Source organism: Mytilus californianus, unplaced genomic scaffold (genome assembly GCF_021869535.1).
Source record: "Mytilus californianus isolate M0D057914Y unplaced genomic scaffold, xbMytCali1.0.p SCAF_14, whole genome shotgun sequence".
Taxonomy (NCBI): Eukaryota; Metazoa; Mollusca; class Bivalvia; order Mytilida; family Mytilidae; genus Mytilus; species Mytilus californianus.
The window spans coordinates 14,879,480-14,904,562 of record NW_026262626.1 but is presented as its reverse complement, the minus strand read 5'-3'; the positions used below and the strand labels follow the sequence as shown (position 1 = coordinate 14,904,562).

General features: G+C 32.6%; 1 protein-coding gene and 2 long non-coding RNA genes across 8 annotated transcripts in view; 1 reads left to right on the top strand and 2 right to left on the bottom strand.

Annotated features, from left to right (window-relative positions):
• The window catches only part of LOC127724252 (uncharacterized), a 259,524-nt gene that overhangs the window by 206,084 nt on the left and 28,357 nt on the right, over positions 1-25,083 (top strand). The window lies entirely within an intron of this gene.
• On the bottom strand, positions 1,106-2,342 carry LOC127724270 (uncharacterized). The gene is made up of 3 exons (XR_007992424.1): positions 2,166-2,342; positions 1,562-1,643; positions 1,106-1,305 (listed from the first exon to the last, which is right to left on the bottom strand). It is a non-coding gene; the product is annotated as an uncharacterized LOC127724270 (long non-coding RNA).
• Positions 10,297-16,571, bottom strand: LOC127724266 (uncharacterized). The gene is made up of 3 exons (XR_007992418.1): positions 16,481-16,571; positions 11,627-11,713; positions 10,297-10,455 (listed from the first exon to the last, which is right to left on the bottom strand). It is a non-coding gene; the product is annotated as an uncharacterized LOC127724266 (long non-coding RNA).

The window sequence follows — 25,083 nt, the reverse complement described above, 5'->3', positions numbered from 1 at the left end:
TAAGGCCTTCAACAATGAGAAAAACCCATACTGTATAGTCGGCTATAAAAGGCACCGACATGAAAATTATGAAACAATCAATTGGGAAAACTAATGGCCTAATTTATAACAAAAAAATTATCGAAAAACAAATATGACAGACATGAACCAACGACAACCACTGAACTACAGGCTCCTGATTTGGGACAGGCACATAAAGAATGTGGTCCAATATCCAAAACTAAATAAATTTGTACAAGGTTAGATTCAGTACCGATAATTTAATCTATTTATCAATGGACAATATCAGCTAAGTTTGTCAAGGGGTTAGCTTTATAAAAAATATATATATATATATAGCATTCTGAAAATTAATTTATACAGAATAAAAAACAAACCACCAAGTTCTTAAAAATATTTACAAAAGAAATGAAGAAAAAAAAAAACAATTTACATAATATCATTCTTCATTAATACAATGTCTTCAAAATATCTATAGGACTTACACTCTAAAAAATGTGTTTAGAGCCTAAACACTTTCCTAAACACATTTATGAAACCGATTTTTGACATGTTTTAAATCTAAACATGTTTAATATTTAATGTGCTGACAGCCTAAACGTGTCAAGCTATAAAGTGCTTAGACTGTAAACATGTTTAGCTGTGAATTGTTGTATCTGGAAACATGTTTAGCTGAGAAGTGTTTTGTCTGGAAACACGTTTAGCTGTGAAGTGTTTTGAATGTAAACATGTTTAGACCATAAAGGGTCGTGAAGAAAGATGTTTATCATTTTATTGTGAGAAGCCGTTACTTCATTTGGCCCCAATTAAACTAATATTCTGGAAGGCTTGACTGTAAAACGTATGATAGCTCTCAATAAAACAGGTTTTCATACCATCACAAAAAGGAGCCAATGCATCAAACTAAGAAACTGGAATTTCCATATCAAATTGAATGTGACCAATACCTTTTCAATCTCAATGAGTTTTTTTCTTTAATTCAATTCGACTATTGCATTTTTTCTTCATTTCAAATATTCGTAAAACAGTCTAGAACTTTTGAAATGAAATTATCATTATACTAATTCTAGCTTTAAAAACAAAATTACAACATATAAAACAAAGGAATTTATGTTATCATTTATTTCCAGTTTATCATTGAACACAATCAGAAATAAATTCATATCAAGGTACATGTACATAATATTGACCAATCTTCTACTTGTACCCCATCCCTACAACAAAACAATTTGAAAATGTCCTGTTTTCATTTTACAGGTCAATAAGAGCTTCTCCTTTCTTAGTACCCAGCTGCTGGTCAATGGCCTGAAATATAGAAAAATATTGATAAGCAACTAAGTAGAATTAATCTAAAAATATAAGAATACGAACTACAACACCAAAAAGTAAAAGCATGATTTAAGATCCAGATAACAACATTAGGACCGTGGTATAAAAACATAAATTTACTGATGAATCAATTGATATTTTTTAATATAAAACTTCTTTTCATGCCTAATATTATTCATTTGATCAAATATATATTGGCATTTTTAAAATCAAATACACTTTTGATTCTTACCTAGCAGCATATTTGCTACTGTTCTTTATCTCCTCTTTTAGCATGCCAAGACAGATGATGATTTCCTCTGCACTTCTCTCATCTAGAATAAAACAATACATATCAATAAAATTATAAAAAAAAATCACAACCGCTTATAACTATTGAAATAAACAAGCATCTTTCTATTTATTTTGAGGAAATGTTGATTGTGCATATCGGAAGTACTTACGAAAACAATGAACTCGATATGACACTGGATTTGCGAATGATGCACCTCATCCTGATAAGACTCGGCAGATTCCGCTACCCTTCATGTTCCATTATAATCTGCCGAGGGGTACCGAACGAAAATTATCCTCACAAACTCCTTTCCAAGAACATATATAAATAAAAAAATAAATGCAAACTTGCATGATAGAACATTGAACAACTCTTATCATCTATACACAAGATAGTTTGAACACTTAAAGCTCTTACAAGCACTTGTTTCGTGGGATGGTACCCCCTTTTCTCTCCTGCATTGACTATACGGTAGTGTACTTGTAAATAATGCTTATAACTGTCAATAATCATTTAAAATTGGCAGTACAAAATAAAAGACAGTATAATCATAACTCCTTACCTTTCTGAAACAGTCAAGTTACGGTCAGTTATGGTCAGAAGTAAACAGCGTGGCCTTTGACTTCGGGTTCTTTGTTTCTTCTTCCCGCTCAAAAATAAGCACGTGATATGAATGCCGTATTCGGCCTAAATGTGTTGTAATTCTAAACGTGTTTAGGAAAGTGTCTAAATATTGAAAGTGCTTAGGATTTAAACACGTTTAGCTTTATATACTTGACAAAGTAGCTAAACATGTTTAGCACAGCAACATGTTTATTGAAAAGTGCTGAGAGCCAAAACATGTTTATTGCGAAGTGCTGAGAGCCAAAACATGTTTATTTTTTTATGTTTAGAAATTAAACACTTTCCTAAGCACATAAGTCTTGCAACACGTTTAAATTCTAAGCACAATTTTTACAGTGTACATTTAATTATTTTTCAAAATATCTAATATTGGACAGTAAATTTCAAACTATATTTGAACAATCATAATTTCTTCTATAAAATTAGAATGTTATGCTGTATCTATTTTTAACTATGAATCTAATTACAATTTCTATTAATTGTGCAATAAAGCTCTGAATTTGTATTGTGATTAAATATTTGACATATCATAGGTTTCTGACACAGAATGAATGTGATCTAAGAACTTTAAAAAATGAAATTGAATATTCCCCTATTATGATCCAATATCCAGCATATAAATACATGCGTAGATTAAGCAATTCAAAAAAACCCTTGAATTCAATTTTTGTTAAAATCAAAGTAAGTTTAATTATGGACCTTTTGGACCTTAATGTGGACCAATTTGAAAACGGGGCCCCAACATATGAATCTAAATACACGGTTAGATTCTGCATATCCAAGAACCCCAAGAATTCATGACTTTGAATTTAACCCCATTGAACGTAATCAAGAAATAAGTAACTAATGCAAAGTATTAGAAAAATATTGTGTTTGGGCCCTTTTTCCTAAAACGATTCATTATAGACTTAATATACTTGAGTTATTGTCCAGAAACCAGAAAATCCTAGTTTTTTACCGCTTTTTGGTCCGTAATTCTTGAACGTTTCGGGCCATAACCCCCGAAATCAATCACAACATTCCTTTTGAGGAATGGAACCTTGTGGTACAATTTCATAGAGATCCATACACTTATACACGAGTTATTGTACTGAAACAAGAAAAATTCTTATTTTTTGGCCCTTAATTCCTACACAGTTAGGACAATAACCCTCAAAATCAATCCCAATCTTCCTTTTGTGGTATGGAACCTTTTGGTACAGTTTCATAAAGATCCATAAACTTACATATATACTCAAGTTATTGTCTGGAAACCAAAAGTCTTTGGACGACGACGACAAAGTCAAACCATTATACGACAGCAAAAGCATTCTTTTATGCAAGGTTGTGCCTGAGATGGTAATGATGGATGGATTTTTAATGTCCAGCGGCAAATTAAATGCATATTCAGGACGAGAACATGTTATTGTAATATGAACTATTAACCCTGCTTTGTATTTGACCGACACACTGAGCCGGACATGCTAGTTCACGATTTAACAGTTCGCAATAAAACATGTCATCCTACGCGGATTCATGATTTTGAATCCGGGCCGACCAGTCTCTGCTTTTATTTATTAATGCAGCATCGGCGCATGCTTGCAGAGAAGCAGCAAAAACCAATTTTAAAATCTTTGGTTTGACCCGACCTAAGTTCCAACCCACAACCTCTGCAATTTCATGCACATCTTCACATTACAGGTTACAACACTATAAAATGTTATTGGGTTCCAATAAACGTTTAGAAAATCATGTCAATGTGCTTTCCTATAGGATTTTATGCAGAACAATTATCGGAAATTTATGGTTGTTTACAAAATAAATGTCAAAATCAAACTCTAACTGAACAAAGTGGACACCAACATTAAAAGAGTTGAGGCATTGAGGGCCAAATAAATTTTCATTTTTCACATTCTTGCGGGTCCAATTGTAATCAGATGACCATTGTAGAGTTCCAAGAAGTTTACAAATTAATTTAATACAAAGGCCAAATTTAATGTAAAGTTTTATTGGTGAAATTAAGACGGCAATACAAATAAGTATTATAATAATAACAACAAACAAAGGATCCTCAAATGGTCATGACTTTCGTTCGGAGTTACATTAGCAAATCCCTTTTCAATCAATCAATCAATCAATCAATAATTCAATCAATCAATCAATCAATCAATGACTGTTCTATCAGAATTTTACTGTATCCACGTTGTAGTTATTGCATGAATACTGTCTGAATTTTAATATTTGTTTTTTTTTTTTTACCTTCTTAATTTCTCGATCTTTTATACCGAGGAAAACAATTTTATCAATTTTTTTGTTCTTATGAACTGATTTTACACTACCTAGGTGTGAGTGGGGGAGTATCACTCGAATATATTGGCCAGTTTGAAGTCGGGAGCCTTTAATTCTGTTGTTGTCGTCGGTAGCTGTATGTCATATATGTTTTTTTTCAATTATTGTTTATCGTAAAGGGGCGACTATTAATAAAATTTTGAACGGGGGGGGGGGGGGGGGGGGGGGGGGGGGTTGGGGGCTGGTCTAACCTGCTGTAAAAACTACGCACAAGAAAATGAAAGAATAGTGACGCTAGAGTACCAACAGGTGAAATGTACAGTTGTTCCCCCCCCCCCACCCCCGCTTGACCCTCCTGATAAAGATAAAACCAGAAAAGTTCTTCGGCCGCAATAAATTAATAAAGTTTTTCCATTTTTTCACCAGGAAGCAAAAGGAGTTAAGTAACCATACGCTGGCAAATTATTGAAGCTTACGTCTTAATTGATAGGCATAAAAATAAAGAGAAAACGTATGATTGCTAATAACAATCTACCAGAGATAAAATAACGTTGGTATAGGCAACTAGTATGAGGGTCTGGATAGGGGGTCCTTCATTTCTGTATTCTTTAATGTTTAGGCCATTTTTCTCTTTTTTTTATACTTTTTGCCCATTATTCTCTATTATTTATACTTTTTGCCAATTATTCTGTATTCTTTATATTTTAACACCCCATTATCTCTATTCTTTATTTTTTGGTCCATTTCCTCTATTCTTTATATTTCTTGCCCATTATAATTGATGACCGTAAAACCCCATCAACACCCTCTAGTATCTATAATTATAGGTCACCATATAGCCTTCACAAATGAGTAAAACTCATCCCGAATAGGCCCCGAAAGGCAAAATGATTGAATGCTTATCCCCGATTTGAATTGTGAACTTGCGGAAGTTTTTTTTTCCAATCAAATAATATTAATAAGCAAAACAGACTATCGTCCTGAATGTTCGTGTAATATTTGCAGATGGACCTTGGTCATCAATTCTAATCATCTTAGATTACCAACCTTTCAAAACTTAAAAGTAAAGATCATGCACCCTTATTATTGAGATTGATAAGGGGTTTTCCATTCGTCGACATTATCTCCGATTTAAATACTATTGATCTGATAACCGCTGTCAGTGTATACCTTAACGACCGGGCTAGTTTTCTTATCAGCTAAGTAGTAACCTCCCTTGTTAATGTGATGTTGTAATCAATCTATATATTTTTACCATCTTTATATAATATTTCATTGTATAATTTTAATTTGTGATTCATTTAATATTTAAATATAATAATTTATTTTTTATTATAGATAAAAACAAGGAAATTTGAAAGTCTTTGGTTCATTAATCACCTTATTTCAATTCATATGTCAGGCGGTCTATTTTGTCTACATTAAGTTGTAAGAACACCGGGGACGTTGCGCACGATGTTGGTACGAATTCCATTTTGCTATAGATTATAGCATGAAAATAAATACGTAGACTGGTCAGTTCGATAAAAATATAGTGATTTCTGGTTGAATTTATTACATTAGACTTGAAAATAAAGAAAAAAAGGAACCGAAATTTAAAATATCAAGAATTATAACACTTAATTATCCCATTTTTACGCAAAAACGTAATGTCCAACGTTACATTCTGTGTGCAAAAGATCAGACTTCCGTTTCTTTCCAACGGTATTTTTTTTTCTGATCATCGTAAAACTTCACAAGAGTATTGCTATTGTTATTGTTATTCGCGTGTTAAAGCAAAATCAATATCACTGAAACCGTAAACCGGAAAATATTATTTTTGAAAACGGTCTGAAAAATGTCCAAGCATATGCAAGGTAAGCATATATCGGGTTTGCGCATTTATACCGTGAAATTGGAAAAGCTGTGAGGAAAAATATTTATGATATTTTGAAAGTTTTTTCACTTTTATTGTTGTCCGATGATTTTGTAGTGAAAGAAAAATATTAAGCAGGTAATTTTCCCCCAAAATTGTACCGATTGAACGCTTGGTTTTACTTCTTTAGCTTGCTCTTACCTGACTTGGTACCATGATGTCCAAGGTAACCAGTCGACAAATTATATAATCCGGAGTCAAAAACCGGTAATATGAAAATAGTCTATTGATGTCATGCTCGGGTTTTTAATTTTATATCATAATTATTTGTTTCCAGTTCAATTCGAATGAAAATAAAAATATAAGTTATAATATAACCAATAAAATTGAGAATGGAAATGGGGAATGTGTCAAAGAGACAACAACCCGACCACAGAACAGACAACAGCAGAAGGTCACCAACAGGTCTTCAACGCAGCGAGAAATTCCCGCACCCGGAGGCGTTCTTCAGCTGGCCCCTAAACAAATAAATATACTAGTTCAGTGATAATGAACGCCATACTAAACTCCAAATTGTACACAAGAAACTAAAATTAAAAATAATACAAGACTGACAAAGGCTAGAGGCTCCTGACTTGGAACAGGCGCAAAAATGCGGCGGGGTTAAACATGTTTATGAGATCTCAACCCTCCCCCTATACCTCTAGCCAATGTAGAAAAGTAAACGCATAACAATACGCACATTAAAATTCAGTTCAAGAGAAGTCCGAGTCTGATGTCAGAAGATGTAACCAAAGAAAATAAACAAAATGACAATAATACATAAATAACAACAGACTACTAGCAGTTAACTGACATGCCAGCTCCAGACTTCAATTAAACTGATTGAAAGATTATGTCTTCATCATATGAATATCAGGAACAATCCTTCCCGTTAGGGGTTTAGTATCATACCATCATAACATATATGAGAAGAACATAACCCGTGTCATGCCAACAACTGGTTTTTAAATAAATGTGTTTAGTGCCGATGCAAAGACCCTATAAGTGAATCAATATTAACGCCAAAATATGCAATCTTTAATGACCTGACAACAGTATCGTAACTATATCCCTTCTTAATAAGTCTATTTAAAGGTTTTGTTAGCTTCAGAGGTGAATACTGACATTTTTGTGCTTTATAAAGAATATTTCCATAAAAAATTGGATATGAAATACCTGAACGTATAAGAAGTCTGCATGTTGAGCTATATTTACGAATGATGTCCTTATACCGATGATAAAATTTAGTAAATGTTTTGACTAGTTTGTGATATCGAAAACCCTGGTGTAATAATTTTTCAGTAATACATAAATTTCTCTCGTTAAAATCTAAAACATTGTTACATACACGAGCGAATCGTACAAGTTGAGATATATAAACACCGTAAGATGGTGACAAGGGAACGTCACCATCTAAAAATGGATAATTAACGATAGGAAATGAAAAATCATCTCTTATATCATATATTTTAGTATTAAGCTTTCCGTTAATGATATAGATATCAAGATCGAGGAAAGGGCAGTGGTCATTGTTAGTATTAGCTTTATTTAAAGTAAGTTCAACAGGATAAATATCTTTAGTATACATACTGAAGTCGTCATTATTGAGAGCCAAAATATCATCCAAATATCTAAAAGTATTATTAAATTTGTGTATCAGATGTTGTTTCGATGGGTCTTTGCTGATTTTTGTCATAAATTGTAACTCATAGCAATACAAAAAAAGGTCCGCAATAAGTGGTGCACAGTTAGTCCCCATTGGAATTCCGATAACCTGACGATATACGGAATCTCCAAAGCGAACAAAAATGTTATCTAGTAAAAATTCAAGGGCATATATAGTATCAAAGCATGTCCAATTGACATAGTTTTTTTGTTTATTGCTACTAAAAAATGACCTAAAAGAGTTTGAACATATATATTCACATTCTGACTTTTTAAATGCCCATTTAATTAGGTGTGTGAATTTTTTCTTAATGAGAATGTGAGGCAATGTGGTATATAGGGTAGAAAAATCAAAACTTTGAACAGATTCAAAATCACCAATATATGCATGCAATTTATCAAGTACTTCCAACGAGCTCTCAATGTATGATAAAGGAAAAGTTTAAGTTTAAATTCAAATGTTGACCAAATGAGATTGATATAAAAAATATCGGGATCTTAGTTTTTTTTTCAGCACATTCATGACATTTGTTTTATTCAAGGAACGTTGTCTATCTGCAAATTTTAAATCATCAAAAGCAAAATGCATATTTTTTTTGTTAATAAAATTTAATAGAGAAAAACCATTATTGGCAATTATAACAAAACAAAGGATATGCAAAATGCCACAAAAATACGGAAATGAGAAAAACATGAATCCAAAATGTTTAACTACCTAGAAATTTTGCGATAAAGAAAGCATCGGAAAATGATAAAATATAGAAAGAAAACGGAAACGGAAAGAAATGCAACAAAAGGAGTATGTATAAACATGCAATAAAAAGGGAAAATAAATTCAAAATCTTAATTTATATTAAAAAGAAATCTGTATAAATTTGGAAATTAATGTATGATTCATTAATGAGAACTGCTGCCAAAAGTAAAATTATCAATTATGGCCTGGAAAGACTGACAACTCCTATAAATGAATATTCATTGAAAAAAATATGTGTACGACCACTTTGAGTTTTATTTGTTAAACTATGAACACTGGACACTTTTAATTTGCAAAACACTCATTTGCAAATCCGCCGCCGCCTCTCCTTAGACCTACAGTGTCGTGTAAATAACCAAAATGTGCGGAATTACATGGGATTCAATAATTTCATTGTTTTTCTGCTGTTATTATTATATATATTTTGTAATTTGATTTAGAAAAACATGGGATTTTCAATATCCCATGGGATAGGGCAAATCCCATGGGATTGACCATTATCCCATGGGATTTTGGTTAAATCCCATAGGATTTTTTTGGGTCCCATGGGATAATTGTAGTCCCATGGGATATTTGTTGTCCCATGGGACAAAAAAAATCCCATGGGACTATAATTATCCCATGGGATTTTTAATATCCCATGGGACAAAATAAAATCCTATGGAATTCAAATTATAAACATACAGTAATGTGTATGTTACAATGAATTCTGTTTGGTAGTAAAAAGTTTATAATATATATATGAGTGTATTTTGGTTTTTTTCATTTTGTCACAAACATGTATTTAATTTGTTTATATGTCAATAAAGATTATTATTATTTTGGGAATATAATAATATTTAAAGTCAAAAAATAAAATCCTTTAACTGAAATAAAATGATGACGTCTTAATAAAAGAAAAAAAATATTGATTTGAACTCTTTGTCTTCTTTGTTTCATTATGAAAAATAGAACTGAAAAAAATATTTCATATTCTGACTGAATAAATTGACAAAGCACAGTTAATAGTTTACTCTTTTCATGAGGTAAAGTTTTCTTTGTTGTAGTTCCATTGCAATACATAAATATGCAAACGATTTGAATCTTATTCCTTTGTGGTGTTCATAATATTACATTTATATTTGTAAATTTATAAAATAAACACTTTTCCTGTTAAGTTTTAGTTTTCTTGTTTCAGCTTGCTATGAACAATTATTCAGTCCACTATATAAGAGTCAAGTAAATAAATTATTTCATCCACTAGAATATTCCTACAATTCTTAGACAAAACACTTTTGCAATCTGTTCTTCAAAAATCTTCCTCCGTACATCTTTATTGGATGGAGCGATTTAAATGAGTGGACAAAGCAAGTTCATTTGGACAACAAAATACTAATATATTTTTTCATTCCTCCCTTCTTTCAATTGATAATTACGTTGTTGCATTTTCATGATTAAGTTCTTGAGCATCTATGATCATGATGATATGACTCCTTTTTGTTTATAGTCATTATGTTGAAATTTCCTCTTTCTTATGTAGGAAAAAAAAACACATTCCATTTCAAATTAATAAAAAAGTCACACTATGTAGAAAAATATCAACTTTAAGTTTGCTGTTCAGTATTGACCTGTTGAATGATGATCATGAAAACCAAGATGTCTGACCTACAAATACACAAAACTCAAAAATTATAAATGAAGAGAAATACAGCAATAAAATGGCTATTTTATCATGTTTATGTACATTTTGATAAAAATTTCATTTGAATATTTAAAATTGTAAGAACTCTTATTTCAGTGCTTTGTGTCTATGGTTTTCATATTAGTTGTTTTGTGTGCCTTGTTGCAGTCTTTTGAGTTAAGCCAATTGCAACAAATGTTTACAGTTGTGCTGTTATTAAAACCACTGTCCCAGGTTAGGGGTGGATTGGGTGCTCACTAAATGTTTATTTTATTAGTTGATATTTGCTTTGAATTAGCTGTCAGTAACTGTGAGTACTAATAGATCTGTATGTTGAGTCTTTTTTGTTAAAGGGAAAGAATAAATTTCCAGCCACATCCGGTCTGTGTTTTTGGTAGCTGTTTTTCTGCTTTGTTGCATTCTAATGAGTTAATAAAATTGAGAATGAAAACGGGAATGTATCAAAATAACCTGACCCAAGAGCAGAAAAAAACCCTTTTCAACTGATTTTATAGTTTTTATATTGAACTGACACTTACACCACTGTCCTTAATTAGAGGAGGATTTGGTGCCAGCAAACATGTTAAACCATGCCACATTTTGTAAGTGTCTGTCCCAAGTCAGGGGTCTATTATTCAGTGGTTGTCAATTGTTGCCATATATCATATTTGTTTTTTGTTTATTGTTTTGTGCAAAAATCAGGCACTTAGCTTTCACCTTTGTGGTGTTTCCCCCAAGCATGTTTAGCATGGATAGACACCATGCCCTTTTTAAATGACGCCATGCCCTTATTGAATTGTTTTACATTTGTTATTTCATGGCCTTTTATGGATTACTATGCAGTATAGGGTTTGCTCATTGTTGAAGGCTGTACAGTGAACTAATTTTGTTAAATTTAATGTCATTTGATCTCTATTGGAGAAAAGTCTCATTGGCAATCGTACCGCTTCTTATTTTTATATCAACCCTGCCATATTTTGCCTGTCATTATTTACAGGTCATCATTGGCCGCTAATAAGTAATTGCATTGCTTACGTCCACTTACATTGACTTAATTGAACTCTGGTGGATAGTTTTCTCATTTATCATACCACATCTTGTTTTCATAATAATCATTATTCAAGGGCAATAACTTTTATATAGAAGTGGACTTACCATTTAGGCTTTGTTGACGTCTGTAAATCTATTTTTGTTGATAATTTCTTTTGTTTATAGTTTCCCTTTATCTTTAATGTTCTTGCCCTACACATAAAAGGGTAAACATTATCATTTAATGACAATAACTACTATTACATAATGAGTAGGCAACTGACAATTTTGGATCATTTGTATCTTGTCTTGCTCATCATTTTTGCTTGATATTATCAATATTCTATGAAAATGAGGTCACAGTAATATTAAACTTGGCAGACAGACATCTTCTTATTTTTATATGACACCTTGCAGTCATTCCATACACCAACAGGTAGACATATGCTTATAATATCTGATAAAATGAATAAAATGCTCCGCTGGGCGCAGCTTGATACGACCGCAGAGGTCGAACCCTGAACAGTTGGGGCAAGTATAGACACAACATTCAAGCTTGATACAGCACTGAATTTGGATTGTGATTAAATATTTGACACAGCATAGGTTTCTGACACAGAATGAATGTGGTCTAAGAACTTAAAAAATTTTAATTTACCCATTCAAACCATATCGTTATTATTTGCTTTATATATGAATTTAAAATGGAAAATTTTAAATAAAAAAAAAGGAAAAATGGGAAAAAAAAATCCCCCCCAAATTTTTTGAACCCCCTTATGATTCATCACCCCAAAACTCAATAACACCCTTCCCTTTGTGGTATGGTACCTTGCAATACAATTTCAGAGAGATCCATACACTTATACACAAGTTATTGTCTGGAAACTAGAAAAATGCTTGTTTTGTTTGGTCCCTTTTTGGCCCCAAATTCCTAAACGTTTAGGGCAATTACCCCCAAACTCAAACCCAGCTTTCCCTTTGTGATATGGAACCTTGTAGTACAATTTCATAAAGATCCATACACTTACACACAAGTTATTGTCCTGAAACTAGAAAAATGCTTGTTTTTTGCCCCTTTTTGGCCCCTTATTCCTAAAATTTTGAGGCAATTACCCCCAAAATCAATCCCAGCCTTCCCTTTGTGGTATGGTACCTTGCAGTACAATTTCAGAGAGATCCATACACTTGAACACAAGTTATTGTCTGGAAACTAGAAAAATGTTTATTTTTGGCCCCAAATTCCTAAACGTTTAGGGCAATTACCCCCAAACTCAAACCCAGCTTTCCCTTTGTGATATGGAACCTTGTAGTACAATTTCAGAAAGATCCATACACTTACACACAAGTTATTGTCCTGAAACTAGAAAAATTCTTGTTTTTTTGCCCCTTTTTTGGCCCCTTATTCCTAAAATTTTAAAGCAATTGCCCCCAAAATCAATCCCAGCCTTCCCTTTGTGGTATGGTACCTTGCAGTACAATTTAAGAGAGATCCTTACACTTGAACACAAGTTATTGTCTGGAAACTAGAAAAATGCTTATTTTTGGCCCCTTTTTGGCCCCTTATTCCTAAACAGTTGGGCAATTACCCCCAAACTCAATCCCAACCTTCCTTTCGTGGTATTGAACCTTATGGTAAAATTTCATGGAGATGCTTATTTTTGGCCCCTAATTCCTTAACTGTTGGTACCATAACCCCCAAAATCAATCCTTATGGTAAAATTTCATAGAGATCCATTCACTTAAACTAAAGTTAGAGTGCGAAAACCAATGTGTCTAAGGACGACGACAACACCAACGTCATACCAATATATGACGGTCGAATAAAAAACCAAGAAAACTTAGCATTGACCAAAGAACCATAAAATGCGATCATGGTTATATGAATCTGCCAGACAGACATGCACACCTTACAATCGTTACATCCGCCAAATATAATTTACCTGTTGCTTAAAGCATATGATAAACTGACAAAACAATGCAAACTTTTCATTGACCAATGAACCATGAAAATGAGGTCAAGGTCATATAAAACATGCCAGACAGACATGTGCATCTCACAATCATTCCATTTACCAAATATAGGGGCCTTATTCATGTTATTGCTTACAGTATCCGAAAAAAACCACAAAAACTAAACATTGTCCAATGTACTATGAAAATAAAGTCAAGGTAAGATGAAACTTCTCAGTCAGACATATGCACCTTACAATCATTCCATACACCAAATATAGTTGACCTATTGCTAATTTGAAAATAAGAAAATAGAAAAACTGACCAAAAAACAAAAAAATAACATTGAGCAATGAACCATAAAAATGAGGTCAAGGTCGAATAAAACATGCCAGACTAACATGTACATCCTTAAAAATTTTCATACACCAAATATACTTGACATGTTGCATACAGTATTAGAAAAACTGGACATTTTTACCTAGGAATAGTGATGTCATGGACTAGGAAAATTAGTCTGGGGACATAAATTACTGACATCGGACTAAGTATACTAGTAAATTCTGTATCCATGGACTTTTTATACTAGTTATATTTGTCTGACCAGACAATTTATCTCTTACACTAGTTCTCAGAGAGACATGTCACCTTACCTTGACACATTATTCTGACTCTGAACAAACCAGTATTTGCTCTTACTTCTTAATAATACTGCGTGCTTAGGGGAGAAGCAGCAAATACCAACTTTAAAGTCTTTGGTTTTACCCGGTTGGGTTCAAAATAAACAACATTCTGCACGTGAGGTGAACACGCTACCATGAGACCAGGCAGTATAATATAAGGAGTTTACCCAAGATTTAAAGTTTCCAAGTTTTTGCAAAAACTGGATCAAAATCATCATTGAAAAGCAATAACTTTTTAATAAGATTTAAGTTTCTCTTTAATTATTACAGTTTTCGAGATAAAAAGGCAAATTCAAGAAACATGAAGAAAAGAAAAAATGGTTAAAATCTGTATTTAAGGCAACAACTCCTATGAGTCAGCTGCCAGTTTTGATGCAAATGGACAGTAGATTTTTTTTTCAACATTCTGAACATTTCTACCCTTGTCAGATATTGTCTATCTATTTTAGCCTTTTGTAGCTTATTACGCAGTTTAGCTTTTTAGCCCATTGTTGAAATCTGTACGGTGACCTATAATGTTGTTAACTTCTACGTTTTTAGTGTCTGTTGAAGAGCCGTCACATTGGCAATAATACCATATTTGTATATGTTTTTGTCATGTAGGTGTAAGGAGACAACCTTTTGATTTTCTGGTGGGATAAAAAGGGGAGACAGATTTTTTATCACCTGGACTGGTAAGTTTTTCAGGGTTCGTAAGGATAGAAAACCTGGCAAATTGTAACAAACCCCTGTGGTACGACCATATTTGCCAAAGTTGAAGATTAGTCCAAATAATTGTCTTGCAAGGCTATTTTAACTTTTTTCTGGGCAAGTAATAGTCAAAGTTGTGACTGAGTGCGGAAATATGAAGATAGATAGATAGAAAAATTATAAAGGGACATAACTGAAGAACGGTAAAAGTGACGCTACCCAAATTTGAACTTGATCTGAGTTTTGTGGTAATAAGCATTGTGTGTAAGTCTCATAACATTTGGTTGAGGCTAACCTAAGTAGAGAACAGATTCAGCAATTTTTCTATTTGTAAACACGCATAACTCTAGAAAGGTTGTGTATAAGTTTTATAACATTTGGTTGAGAGTCTTGAGACAAACTAAAGTTAGAGAACGGAAACGAAAAATTCAGCAATTTTTATGTTTATAAAGGGACATTACTTAAGAATGGTAAAAGTGTCGCCACCAAATTTCGTACTTAATCTGTATTATGTAGTAATAAGCATTGTGTATAAGTTTCATAACATTTGGTTGAGGCAAACTAAAGTTAGAAAACGGAAACAAAAAATTTGTACTTGATCTAAGTTTTGTGGTAATGAATATTGGGTATAGGTTTCATAATGTTTGGTTGGGGCAAACTTAAGTTACAGAAAGGAAACTAAAAATTTGCAATCTTTCAATTTATAAAGGGGCATAACTCAATAATGGTTAAAGTGACACTACCCAAATTCAACTTGATCTGTGTTTTATCAGTGGAAGTCAAAATTAAACATTGCATTGTATAAAGCATTGATTGTAGTTGATTCAACTATAATAATGGACAAAGGAAGATAATTCCAATTTTAAAAATTACTTGATATTTAGAAGAAAATAAAAATTTTGCAATTTTTCCATTTATAAAGGGGCATAACTCTAGAAAGGTTAAAGTAACGCCACCAATATTCAAACTTGATCTGTGTTTTGTGGAAATAAGCATTTTGTATAAGTTTTATAACATTTGGTTGAGGCAAACTTAAGTTAGAGAACGGAAACTAAAAATTTTGCAATTTTTCCATTTATAAAGGGGCATAACTCTAGAACGGTTAAAGTGACACCACCAAAATTCAAACTTGATCTGTGTTTTGTGGTAATAAGCATTGTGTATAAGTTTTATAACATTTGGTTGAGGCAAACTTAAGTTAGAGAACGGAAACTAAAAATTATGCAATTTTTCCATTTTTAAAGGGGCATAACTCTAGAACGGTTAAAGTGACGCCACCAAAATTCAAACTTGATCTGTGTTTTGTGGTAATAAGCATTGTGTATAAGTTTTTACTTTAACATTTGGTTAAGGCAAACTCAAGTTAGAGAACAGAAACCAATTTTGGGACGTACGGACGTATGTACGTACAGACGGACAAGGGTAAAACTTAATGCCCCCACCGCTACGGCGGGGGCATAAAAAAAATAAAATAGCCTTGCTAGACGTCATAATTATTTGGACTACCAAAATATGTAACTTATTCTTACTTGTTTGGGGAAGAGGGGATTCACCTAACCACTATTCAATCTAAATCAGTGAACTGAATTATTGTCTTTTGCAGTAGTCCGAGTCGACATCTGTAACTAATCATGCAAATTGATAGTCAACATTATACCTTTTTCAGAATGTCAGTTCACAAAGAATCACTGGTGATAGGGGAGTGTAACCGATAAATTGATCCTGAATCAGATAAGATTTTCCAAGGACGTATACTAGTAACTAACACAATACGTCCTTGGGTTTTCCCAGTAACGGAGAACCCCTTTCTTTGAGTGAATATAAATAGTGACGGGGGTCTCACAAATAAATTTAAATCTGAATTACAGGAACATCGATTAGCAAAGTAAACTTACATATTAATCTCGAAGTTATTTACGGTAAAGACAGACTGTGCTCCTGAATTAAGGTATTATACATTTGTGTATTTTACTCGGGGGGGGGGGGGGGGGAGGGGGGGGCGGGGCACTTCCTATATACAAGGTGATAGGACGTGCCGCTGGAATAGGTCACTTTTTCCAGCTTGAAAATATGGGAATAGGTGGGGAAAACTATCAGAAATATATGATAAGGTCGATAAAGTTCCAATTACTTGTATATGGAAAGCCCTTTCATTTTTTCACAGCCGAAAGTCTCGCCGTAAGTAAACATTACATACAGAATCTTAGCCTTAAATATTCCACTTTTCCAGCACACCCCACGAAAACCTATATACAAGGTGATAGGACGTGCCGCTGAAATAGGTCACTTTTTCCAGCTTGAAAATATGGGAATAGGTGGGGAAAACTATCAGAAATATATGATAAGGTCGATAAAGTTCCAATTACTTGTATATGGAAAGCCCTTTCATTTTTTCACAGCCGAAAGTCTCGCCGTAAGTAAACATTACATACAGAATCTTAGCCTTAAATATTCCACTTTTCCAGCACACCCCACGAAAACCAATTAACCAACTAATAAATTACAATTTTACCCACGCAATATATGAAAAGGTATACATTTTTAAGATCTAAATTATATGAATAGGGTGGGGTAACAGAACCCCAGCGACACCCCCTATCAATTAAGTATTGAAGTGCCCCTCTTGACATTGTCAAATCCGACCTGCCACTTTGCAACCTGACCTGCAAAAACATAATTCGACTAAAAACAATGCCAGTCAAAATTGCTTTTTGAGACTGGGCGACTGAAAAAGTTTTAAAATGTGACCTTGTGATCCTATACTTGGAATTCTTCATTCATCGGCGTGTGTCGGTTTGGCTAAAAAGGGGGCATTGTTTTTTTTTTTCTTGGGACAAAAAATTGTTTCTATCTTTATTAAAAAAAAAAATTAAGACCAATCATAAACTTTTTTTTCAAAACTCAGTGTCGTATTTTATTGTTTTCCCAACAATTTTTAATAAAAGCTTAAAATGTTTGTTTCACTTCCCTCTGACTTCCCTCCTGATTTTTTTTCTCAAGAAATTATAGAATCAGTAAATGGATATATATATATATGTCTGTGGTCACCGTCATGCACTTAGATAAGAAATTCCAGCATGCATCATCAAATAATTCATGTGTATTTGTGACATCAACATGACTGAAACATTATATTATTTTCCAGTAATTATGTTAATCATTTTGATTTACAATTATATATGTCTGGGACTTATGCATGTATATATCTCACAGGCACTTGTCTCAGAAAAAAAAATTCTATATACTTTAATAAAAGTATATAGGAACAAAATTCTGAGACAAGTGCCTGTGATATATCTGTCAGTCCCAGAATAATAAATATAATTGTATCTTAATCTTTGGAAAAATCCGATTATTAAATTGTTAAATTCTTTTACGTCATAATTATATCAAAGTATACTTTTTAAAGTTTTAAATTTTAAAGTTAAAATGAATATTCCGTTTTGATCTGAGGAAAAACTTTTTAAACTGTAATGACATGGTCAGTCAACTGATTTGTTGCATGGCTGATTACAGGTAATTAAAGCATGCAGTAATTTTCCATTACGACAGTGCGTGTACCCTGGGGTGTGTATAACGTATTAGAAATATCATAGTTTTCTAGAGAACATCCTGTCTATGTGTAATACAGATTGATGACATTACACAAAATTTTTTTCGTTAAATGTAGTTAAGTATCTGTGTCCATTCCCTATTGCAACACTACAATTCTTTCGAAGAAAAAAATGTTAAAATTTATTAAAAAAAAAATCATTTATATAAAATAAAGAAGAAAAAAGCAGCAAATAAACTTAAGTAACTACGCATTGAGTAAACATAATTTCACTTTACATGTACAAACCCTTGAGAAAACGTATATATAGATGTGTTTAAAAAGGCCAATTCCCAGTGGATTTATTTCACACTAGGACCACAGGCACTTGTGTTAGAATTTTGTTTCCTATATACCTTAATACAGGGACTTTCTATACTATCTTAGTATAGAATGTAGGACAGAAAGTCACAGGACAAAAAGTCACAGACAAAAAGTCACGGACAAAAAGTCACAGGACAAAAAGTCACAATTCAGTTCTGAGATTATTTTTCTTTAAACAAGAAAACACTAATTTAAAAAATTTAATTTTTGTTTTTTCTTGAACTATTATATATGAAGCACCTTTGTAATTAAAATTTATTCAATAAATATCAAAATGATCAAATAATTGTTATGAAAACAAAATGTCAAAGTGGCTTGGTACTTAAATGGCTTCATTGTGCCAAGAAATATATCCTTTTCATGATTAAAATTTAATAAATTTCCATTTATCAAGGCTTATGAACAATTTCCTAAACTTAAAAATGAATATATGTAATAAAAAGAAAATATTTCAAGATCTTTCTCTTATATATTCAAACAATTGTCAACAAATTATTTGTGACTTTTTGTCCTATCAAATTTGTGACTTTATGTCCTGTGACTTTTTGTCCTGTGACTTTCTGTCCGTTTACCTTTCTGAATCGTATAGAAAGTCCCTGCTTAATATAACATTAAAAGTATATAGGAAATTTTTTTTCTGAGACAAGTGCCTGTGACTAGGAACTAAGATAACTAGAACTAAGTTCATTGGAAAGTCTTTTTGTCTGATACATGTATACCTATAGATAATGTACATAATTAAGAACAGCTTCAAATATATGCCTATAAATTAACGGTACGTCTAAAAACCGCTCAGGACCTCCTGGGTGCAGACAGGACATAAAAAGTCACTCAGGACATGTATATATGTTTTAGTGAGCGATGAGGGTAAACATTCGATAGATAATTTAATATTTGATCTTATAATTTTGGTTTTGATAAAATCAAACCAACATTAAAGAAGTTATTTGGGATACGTCATGCATGACCGATGATCATATTCAATACCAATCATCATTTTGATTACGACGTGTGATCTTTTATAATTAGGACTGATTGGTGATGGTTATAAACACATACAAGTAAACTTTGCAAACAAACAAAAAAAAACGTTTCCTTGGAAAAATTATAAAAATACATGAATATTGTTTTTACAAAAAAAGTTAAATAAATTTTTCGTTTTGTATGTAATAATTGAAGCCATTTAGAAATATAAGAAATCTTCACATAGTCAAGAAATTTTCAATTCAAGTTATTTCATTTGAAAACGTTAACAAATATAGATCTTATTCGATGTAAAATGTGGCGTCCTTGGAGATCAAAACCCCGTTTAAATAGGGTTTGTCTACTTTCGTCTATTGCCGAACATTCTATAATCAAGGATTTTTACAAATCCTTGCTATAATATAATGAATCGCGTCGCCAATATCACCACAATTACATAAAGTACAAATACAATCTTCTCCTTAATATTTGGCATCCAACAATTACAATAGGAAATTTTGAGTCGAAACTGAAGTACCAAATCTACAAAAAGAATCACTATTTTTTGTAGTAGTAGGCGTTGAAAACAAAACTGTATATAATCTTTTTTCTCCTAAATTAATTGAAACTCCTGAAATAATTCAACATTATCTTTAGACAGCTTACATATGCAAATCTTTTTAGAAGTATGTGAGTGTATAGTAATAATTTGTTCATTAACCCCCCTTTTTCCTTCTATAAAATTACATTGTAATCGATTTTATTTCCAAATTTGTGTTTGCTAGGATTGACACTTAGAACGTACAACAAAAAGTAACAAGTAAAAAGTCACGACTCAGTTTTGGGATATTTTTTTCTTTGAATAAACTTAATTTTAAAAACGTTTCAGTATTTTTCTGAAACATTTTTAAAAGGAAACGGACTTGTAAACAAAATTTATTTTTGAATATTAATATGAACAATGATTGTTAAGAAAACAATCTGCCAAAGTGGTTTGGTAATTAATTGAAGTCATGCTGTCAAAAATGTCTCCTTTTTATAAGTTATTGATAAAAAAAACTATTTGAAGGCGAATTAATCATTTCCTCAACTAAATATATTTATCTATAAATAAAGTCAATTCGTCAAGAACTTTCTCTCATATTTTTAAACAATTGTAAAATAATTAATTTAAACCTTTGTCCTGCGACTTTCTGTCCGTTTACCAATAAACATTCCTTGTTAAGTTTTTTCATATCCATTTACGAATACCAGAGACATATAATATGTCTCTGCGAATACTTATAACGTGACAATTAATTTTTCCTGATGCTTTTTATCCTATTTTCATATCAAACAACCATGTTACCCGTAGAACGGAGTTAAGTACAAATTTAGGAATTTAGTACTTAAAATTTTCAACAACAAAATTTTACACTTTCATTAACCTGGATTTTTTTCTACGCTTCGAAGCCGCCACCCTGTATCAAACTTATCCAACACCTGGCATGGCGTATTCACGATGTGGAGGGATTGACAATATACAATCAAAGTTAGCAATATACAGCAAGTAAGTAATTGGGTGTTGAATGCCAGTAGATCTGAATTTGTAAATTTTTAAATTGAATTTAACCTGTTTAGAATGTGTATTGTTGAATTGTTCAATAAAATTACACACATAATCTGGGCTGATATGCATAAAACCACTTTAAGTTCAAGGTATCAATAAAACTGGGTCTGCATGAAAAAATGACTTATCACATAATACCAGAACCTATGTTTAGCCTACTGTTACACGATAAGAAAATATAGCTGAAGGCCTTGTTGAAAATCTTTACAAATTATTTATTCTTTTAATTTCTGTTTGACTGTCTGGGTGCTTCTTATGTGTTTTAAATGCTATAGTCAAGTTTTATAGACTGTTGTACGTCATTTGGTCGTTTTTAAGTTTTTGCCATGGCGTATGTCAGTATGTCTTCGACTTATAAGTTTTATCAATGATTTGTATAGTGAGATTGGTTTTATATAATCTGCATCTCTTGTGCTGTATTTTAAAATGTATTACAATTGCTGCATCTTTACACATTCATCAATACACCAAAAAATATGAATAAAGCTTTCGTATATATATAAATAAGGAGATGTGGTACGATTGGTAATGAAACAACTATCCGCCAGTTCAATTCAAAAACCTGATATAAGCAAATGTGAACTTACTTACTTACTTTAGTCAGAGAGATCTTGAATCTGAATTCAAGGATACGAAGTGGGAAGGGTTTAGAGGTGGATTAAGGTGCGGGCATGGGGGCCCGCCCTTTTTTGGAAAAAAATTGGTTGATTATTTAGAGAATCACTGAAGCGGGCCACCTCTTTATGCATGACAGTTAGTGCCTCCTTATGACATTTTTTGGATCCGCAACTGGTGAGGACTTCATAAAAAAATATTTAGTAAGTTTTTGTTTTGTGATAAATAATGTATTTAGACAGAAATAGGATAAAATAAACTACCGAAAGCTTAAGTCCACATAACAGGGTATGGATGGGGGTTAACAGAATAGAGAATAACGGGCAAACAATAAAGATTAAAGAATAATGAAATGCTAAAATATGAGGAAAGAGAGTAATGAGCAAAAAGTGTAAGTTTGTAAAAATATAGCACAAAAAAAAAAAATTAGAAAGAACACAGAAAAAGAAGACCCCCCCCCCCAAGATCCTGACTTCAACTTTAACGCTGCCGGGATATTTTTTAGACAAAGTGCACGTATTAGTAGTCAGCCGAAACCACTAAGCGTTTTGCATCCATACGGTTTTTTTTCGGGATACTGACTGCATAGTAAACATAGGCGGATCCAGAGGGGGGCCCTTCTTTCGTGGGAAAATTTTGGTTGATTATATAGGGAATCACTGAAGCATGACTGGAGCGGCCCCCCCCCCCCCCCCCTCTTATGAAAAGTTCTGGATCCGCCACTGGTAAATTATCAATGTACTAGTTAATGTTCTCGAGGGATGACCCTATTACAGAGACATATATACACATATGTGTAAATATGTCTCTGCCCTATTACGTGTCAGTAACCTCCTCGACACGGTTCATTTTTACGGCGGCTCAGTTTTGTCTTAAGAATAAACATAATTGATAAGTTTCTTTCCCCTGCATTTCTCGATCGCACTTGTAAATAGCACATTGGTCTCAAGACATTGGTTACAACACTTGCCGTCAGTACTCAAAATTGGAAAAATATTAAATAAGAAGGTATAGAAAATTAAATTAATGCACACACACTATTATCAACCACAGACATGATGTTTTTCTCAATTTGCCTAAATCGTTATTCCGCAATACAACGAGGGTGAAAACCCACCACTTTGAACACAGTCACAGGCACCGGCATGCTGTGAACTTGTAAGTTTCCCAAATGAGTAGCTATCCATTACTTTTCTAGTGTAAAGTTTTATTTAATACACATTTGATTTGAAATGGCACATCAGAGAGATATATAAACATATATCATAGGCTGATCCGGGGGGGGGGGGCTTTCTTGGGAAAAATTTGGTTGATTATATAGGGATCACTGAAGCATGACTGGAGCCGGCCCTCCCTTATGAAAAGTTCTGGATCTGCCACTGTATATTCATAAAATAAACCAACAAATTATCCAAAAGATGAATAATACTTAATACTTACGACTAAGATTGATTATAAGTATACTTGAGTCGGTTTTACAAAAAAAAAACTTACAATTTATCGTAAGTATACTGTATTGTACATGACTTAATTACTATCAATATTATTTGTAAGTTTTTTTGTGAAACTTACTGCTGAATTGATTTTCCATGCTTATGGTACATCTAAGTCGTATTCTTTTTTTAAAACCACCTCCAGGGTATAATGTCTGCTCGCCCATAGAATCTGTTTGTAGATATATTAGGAGGATGTGGTATGAGTGCCAATGAGACAACTCTCCATCAAAGTCACACAATTTATAAAAGTAAACCATGATAGGTCAAGGTATGGTCTTCAACACAGAGCCTAGTTTTTATCAAAAATGAAATATATTGATATTAATAGTATACAGGTTAAATAATTTATTCATACATTTTTAATTGACTGACTAGAATTATCATGATTATTGAGGAATTTAAACCATTCCTTTTTTTAAAAAGGGACAAAAATAAAATTTATATATAATAACAGGGTGATACAAATGAGAAAAACTCAAGAAATTGTTTTCAATTAAGATAAATACATGGTTTTCAGTTGTTTTTTAAAGCAGAGGCAGATTTAGTTTAAAGTTGGAAAAAATTGTTTGTACCAACAAAAATAAATACACAAAGTTAATCCAGAATTATGTGTTTATCATTTTTTTTTATGTTTAGGTTGCCAGCAAGATGAAAAGAACAATGCAGTTCAAAAGTCAAAATGTGGATAAGCTGCAGTACAAGGTCCTACTTTTGCAGATTTTCATATTTTGCATGAATGAATTTGAAGTTTATATCATGGAGGGCAGAGAAAGAAAAGAAACACTTCAGTTTTCCTGCTTCTGAAGGATAAATGTAAAACATCTTGTTTGGTAAGTTTAATGCTCTGTTATGATAGTGTTTGTGCATCCATCTGTCTTTCTCTAAATTGTATTCACTTAAATTTTTTGGTTACAATTCACCATGAACTTCAGTTAGTAACTTGTGGTTTTACATGTATATACTCAAAATTTAGTACTTTAAAATGTTCATGTATTTTTGTCGAGCCTGCAACTTTTGTTGCAGAAAGCTCGACATAGGGATAGTGATCCGGTGGCGGCTACGGCGGTGGCGTTAGCACGGGGGGGGGGGGGGGTCTCTTCCTATATTAAGGTATATACATATGTGCCGCTGGAATGGGGTCCCTTTTTTGATGCATCAAATACATCAATGGGGTGCAATTTTACCGAGGAAATATATCAATGGGTCATAATTTTTCAGTTTGTTGTGCAACGATCTTCACTTAATGGGTTATGATTTCGCTGTGAAATATATGTATAGGTAGGGATTTCACAATTATTCAATATATGAATGGGGGGTGTTTTTTTAAATTACAGCTGCACAACTGTACCCAAAATCCCATGTTGAGACCCCCCGTGGGCGTAAGCTAACTTCCTAAAAGCTTTATATTTTAGAAGGTGGAAGACCTGGATGCTTCATACTTTGTATATAGATGCCTCATGATACGAATTCTGTCTGAAACATGTCCATTGTCCTTGACCTCATTTTCATGGTTCAGTGACTACTTGAAAAAAAAGTTAAGATTTTTTGTAATGTTAATTTCTCTCATATTATGAGTAATAGGATAACTATATTTGGTATGTGCGTACCTTGCAAGGTCCTCATGCTCGTCAGAGAGTTTATACTTGACCTAGACCTCATTT